This window comes from Pseudorasbora parva, chromosome 11 (genome assembly GCF_024679245.1).
Source record: "Pseudorasbora parva isolate DD20220531a chromosome 11, ASM2467924v1, whole genome shotgun sequence".
In the NCBI taxonomy this organism is placed as follows: Eukaryota; Metazoa; Chordata; class Actinopteri; order Cypriniformes; family Gobionidae; genus Pseudorasbora; species Pseudorasbora parva.
In genome coordinates, this window is record NC_090182.1 from 24,378,465 (window position 1) to 24,384,377 (window position 5,913).

A 5,913-nucleotide genomic window follows, 5' to 3' on the forward strand; every position below is an offset into this window, starting at 1 on the left:
CACAATTTATTGTTACACCCCTAGTTGAAATATATACTGTACTTTCACAGCAGAAATAATTATGTATATTTTCTTTCTTTTTATATATATATATATATATATATATATATATATATATATAGAGAGAGAGAGAGAGAGAGAGAGAGAGAGAGAGAGAAAAAGAGAGAGAGAGAGAGACTTTAATAGAACAGTCTACACTCATTTGTCTCCACCATGTCAATTTGTTTACTTCTTAACCTCCACTCTTTCTGCTTAAAATAAGATGGAAATAAAAAAGCAATGTAAACACTAATAAAGAAACAGAAGCAACATACAGAATCAACTAAGACTATTGGACCTAAAAAAATCCCATATTATCAGAAGACAAAACATCAGACCGAAAATTATGCTTAGACTGTTGGGTTTTTATTGATCAGAGCAATCTGCTCTCTGAATTAAACAAAAACTAATTTAGTAAGAGGTGAATAAATAGGGACACAATGAAATGTGAGGGGTAGAAGAAATTAACCTCATATTTAATCATTGCCACACACACACACACACTGAAAAAATAAAACCCTTGGATCAACTTAAAAAAATTGAAGTAATCGATCACACGAAATATTTTACATTGACTCAAGTAAATAATTTAATTTAGTTTAATTTGAAAAGTTTAAATCCATGCAACCACTTTTTAAAGGTTGATCAAACTAATTATTTTAGATTGGAACAAACTAATTATTTTAAATTGGATCAAACTAACAAATCATTATTTTATGTTGGAATAAACTAATTATTTAAATTAAAACAAAGTAATATTTATAGGCCAAAGTAAATTAATTATTTTAGATTGGAACAAACTAATTATTTTAAATTGGATCAAACTAACAAATCTTTATTTTATGTTGGAATAAACTAATTATTTAAATTAAAACAAAGTAATATTTATAGGCCAAAGTAAATTAATTATTTTAGGTTGTCTCAAATTAAGATGTCATTATTTAAAATGTATAATCAAAACAAAAAAAAGCTTTTAAAACATTTTGATCAATGACTATCATAACACTTTCCTTTAGAACACATTTATATTTATTGTTCAATGAACATGTTCACATGTATGAAGAACAGTCTGCTTCACACAAAAATACAAATTTGTTACAAATAATCAAATCACCACTTGATGACATCACATTAGTAGTAATATTAAATTAGGAATGTTTGTCCTGACAACATAGTTCACCATAAAACATCCTAAAATACAATTAAAATATTAAAATACAAATGTATTTCATGTCCATAAATGTATATGATGATGAACAGTCTCTTTCAGCTGAACACCAGAGACAAATCCTGGAACTGTTCCTCAGACAGTGAACAGTGATCACTGCATCAGTTTCTGATACAGAGCTGTAAGCTCTACATTTAAAGGGTTAGTTTACCCAAAAATAAAAATTCTGTCATTAATCACTTATCCTCATGTTGTTCGACACTCGTGAGACCTCTGTTCACCTTCGGAACACAATTGAAGATATTTTAGTTGAAATCCGATGGCTCAGACAGGCCTTTAATGACACCAATGTCATTTCTCTCTCTTAAGACCCATAAAGAGTTCTGATTGGGCCAGCGCTTCCCGTGATGTGATTGGACAGCAGCTTAGCGCACTTTGCCCGGAAAGGTCCCGCCTCTTACCATAACGGGGAGATGCAAGCGCTGAATGCGCGCTCTTCTCCACGTAGGAGAGCAACGAGACCACGCCCCCTATTTTGTGTGTTCTTGTGGGCGGAGGGTTAGTCAACAAACGGTTCTAGTAACGTCATCACAGCAGGAAGTGCAGGGGTGTAGTCCAAACCGGCTGTTCGCTGTAGGCTTTGAAAGGGAACTTCTGTTAAATAAAATATCTCGCTTGGCATTGAACTTTGAGCTTTATAATTTTACAGGTATTATTTATGCTCTAACAGCAACATTTCACACTAACTAAAGTTTGAAAGATAGAATTGCGAAGAACGGGACCTTTAATGACAGAATATTCGTTTTTGGGCGAACTAAACCTTTAAATATAACCTATTTGTATGCAATATAGCAAGCAGGTTCCGGACCTCTGATCCTTCAATGACAATTTTAATGTCTTTTGGTGGATGAAGAGGATCCTCTTTCCCAGTGATAAAGATCGCCATGGTTGTTTGCTCCAGTTCTTCAATCTCATTTTCCTGCATAAAAAAGAAAGAGAAAATAAGTACATTATAGTTTCAGAACTCTCCCATTTTCAGCTCTTACACACTCTAAACTGAACTTGAATAGGCGCGTGACGAGTGAGAGCAAAGCGAGGCCGGTAAGTAATTGGATGATCAGTGCCAACTGCACGTCACACTGGTCTCAGAGCTTTCACAGAGGAGTGAAGGGAGAATAAAAGGAGGAGCAACGACAGTGAAGGAAGAGAGAGGACCAGGCATGGATTTTACATAGCATAGAGGTGTTAAGTCATTTGCAAATGGATTCCTTTGGACACACTTATTTTGACAGTGTTCCAGGGAAGACAAGGAAAAAAAAGATGTCTGGGCATGGTCTAAGTGTTCACAGCTCAAAATTCAGCATCAAAGATTTCTCATAAATAGTGTTAAAATCTCATCTTGTGAGCTGAGTTTCTCATCACACCCCTATTTATTAAAAGTGGCTAGGAAAACCTAGACTATGACCATGTTAGTCTGTAGGTGTTATTTGTGTGAGCAAGTGAGAGAGATGCCCTTACCTGGTATTCTTTGAAAAGGTGCGCAAAAGGTTCGCTGAGGTAGATCAGAGATTTGAGGATGCATTCTCTTCTGATGGTGATGTCTGCAGTCTGAGTAAGAACAATAACTATGAATTAAAATTAAACAATTACAAAAAAAAAAAAAAAAAAAAACACTATTCAGCCATGGATCCCACTGATTATCAAATTCATAGATACCTCATCTAAAACCTGCAATGTCCTGGTGGACTCCTCCCTTGCTCCTGATGACCTCCAACAGTTTGGTGGAGTGCTTGTCCAACTGCACCAAGAACTTGTAATCCAACTTGTCACCAAAGGAACTGTTGTAATTCGCATGAACTTAAATTGATCTTAAAAGTAGAGCATACAGAAATAAGTTTAGAAGATGGTGAACACAAAACAGAATCCCCAGCACAACCGTACTAAATTACAACAACAACAACTCATTAGTGAATCAACAGTTAGGTCTAAAAATGTGAAATGCCAGGGTATGGCAAATGCCATACGTAAACGAGTAGTCGTGTGCCCAGTCTATTCTCTGCTATATGCCGACCTAAAACATTCACTTTCATAAAATCATCATCAAAGCAGTCCATATGTGACATCAGTTAGTTAATTCGAATCTCGAAGCATCGAAAATACATTTTGGTCCAAGTATCACAAAAACTATGACTTTCAATCTACGACGTGTTCCTCAAAAAAAGATTAAAATGGTTCATGAATCAGTGAATTAATCAATGATTCGGATCGCCAATGTCACGTGATTTCAGCAGTTCGGATCGCGTGTCGAACTCCCAAACTGCTGAAATCACGTGACATTGGCGATCCGAATCATTGATCAATTCACTGATTCACGAACCGTTTTAATCTTTTTTTAGGAACACGAAAGAGAAGACAATGCTGAATAAAGTCTTTTTGATATTTTTGGACCAAAATGTATTTTCGATGTTTTATTAGCTTTCTGGAAATGGACAGTAAAGTGGGCATTGACTGCATATGCTCTGGGACTAAAATATAAAATATCTTAAACTGTGTGTGAAGATGGAGGTCTTAAAAGTAAGGAACGACATTAGGGTGAGGAGTTAATGACATTAATTTCATTTTTGGGTGAACTAACCCTTTAAGAGCTGGAATAGAGTGTGGCCCCTTTAAGAGCTGCGAGTTTCACTATTGAACTGCCGGTATTTTGTGTGTGTGTGTGGAACTGTGCCGCGATTCACGCAAACTGTGAGAAACACAGACTCGGGAGCACTCTTTTTCAGAAAAGTAACCTGCTTATTCGTTTTAGCCGATTGTAATGCATTTAGTTCAATACTGTAAGCAGTGATGGTGTTAATGATTTACCTCAGATATATGAGCAAGCGCTTCAGCGCGCTCGGACTGCAGAGAATGTGCTCAGCGAAAAAACACACTTTTCTTTTGAACTGGAGTCTAATAAAAGTTAAGCAGAAAATATTGTAGCTTATATAGGCTATAACTGCACTTGTTTCGAGAAATGTTATTGTTAACTCTTTCCCTTGACACGGTCAATGCCCCCACAAAATGAATTTAGATAGTTTGCATCATGGTTTGCATGCATTTAGGTTATTAACGTTACTCACCCGCCCAATGAGGGGCTAAAATAACCGAACGTTATAGTTTGAATGAAGATTACGAACATTTCGAGTGCTATCTTAAAAGTTAATTTACACGCTATCAAGCGTTAGCGCTGAAATTACGGCCAGACTCAAGTCCCGTCAGATATACTTGAGGTAAAAACGTTAACGGTAGACAAAGTTTCTCTTACCTTATCAATGTTCCTCGTAGTTCTGTCTCAGAGCCTGGCTGGATGGGTCTGACGTCCGTTGAAATGTAACGTTATCGTCACGGCCACCGCTCAAGTTCGTGCTGTGTTCTTCTCAGACAGTTCTCAGACTTTTTTTTTTTTTTTGAACCACAGAGAGCGGCATCTGCAAGTCAACAATGCGCATGTGCAAATCCTGCTTAATCTAAAAAAAATGCTCTGATCAAATTAATAAATTCAGTTTAATGTCCCGCTGCCCATTTAGATTCTATCAATGTAAAAAAATGGATTGAACCATAAATCTAAGCTAAAATGTTTACTTGACATGAAAAAATAAAAAAAAAAAAGCTATTTCAATGAGAAAATACACATTAAACGAACAACACTAAAGTTATACTTTTTTCAGTGCACACACACACACACACACACACACACACACACACACACACACACACACACACACACACACACACACACACACACACACACACACACACACACACACACACACACACACACACACACACACACGCAAAAAGGAAAATGACAAAACGCTGCACAGACTGGAAAGATGCTTGTGACAGGTTGCTGTAATCTTGGGAGATTATCTGGCAAAGTGGAAATTAGTACAAAACCCATCACAAATAATTATGTGAACACATTCTGCATCCACAAACCACTAATGTTGGGAACATGGGAAATTTTCTTTCTTCTAGGGATTTTTAACACTTAGCAAATGAAAAGACCTCTGAGAGACGTCTACGCCTCAATGACCACTGAGCCTGAATATTTATGGTAGGACTGGATTATCTGTTTTTTTGTTTTGTTTTAGGAATCTCTAAAGACTAGAAGTATTTTTTTTCTTTTTAGGGTTGGAGGGTTGGGATAAACAAAGTTGTTTGAGGAAACTCTAGGTGCTGACACACTGCCATTCAAAAAGTAAAATATCTAGCAAGAATACATTGACTTTAACATTGTTACAAAAAATATTTATATTTCAAATGAATGCTGTTCTTTATTTAAATTTTCTGTTCAACAAAGAATCACTGTTTCTACAAAAAATATTAAACAGCACAACTGTTTTCAACATTCATAGTAATAAGACGTATTTCTTGAACATCAAATCAGCATTAGAATGATTTCTGAAGAATTATGATACACTCACGACTGAAGAAATTATGCCTTGCCTTCACATGAATACATTACATTTTAAAATATATTTGCAGTTATTTAAAATTGCAATAATATTTAGCAAAAATACCTTTTTTAATGTATTGTTGATCAAGTAAATGCAGCCTTGGTGGACATAAAATATATTTCTTTCAAAAATATGAAAATATCTTATTTTATAACCTTAACTTTTGAATGTTATAATGTGCATGCTGACTGACTCAATACACTTTTC

General features: G+C 35.5%; 1 long non-coding RNA gene across 2 annotated transcripts; it reads right to left on the reverse strand.

Moving 5' to 3' along the window:
• Nucleotides 1-1,308: 1,308 nt before the first annotated feature.
• LOC137092289 (uncharacterized) lies at nt 1,309-4,919 on the reverse strand. 2 transcript variants are annotated; one of them, XR_010908208.1, is made up of 4 exons: nt 4,512-4,919; nt 2,924-3,075; nt 2,726-2,815; nt 1,309-2,186 (listed from the first exon to the last, which is right to left on the reverse strand). It is a non-coding gene; the product is annotated as an uncharacterized lncRNA (long non-coding RNA). The 2 variants fall into 2 exon arrangements; XR_010908207.1 differs by lacking the exon at nt 4,512-4,919 and having other exon boundaries at nt 2,924-3,462.
• Nucleotides 4,920-5,913: the final 994 nt, after the last annotated feature.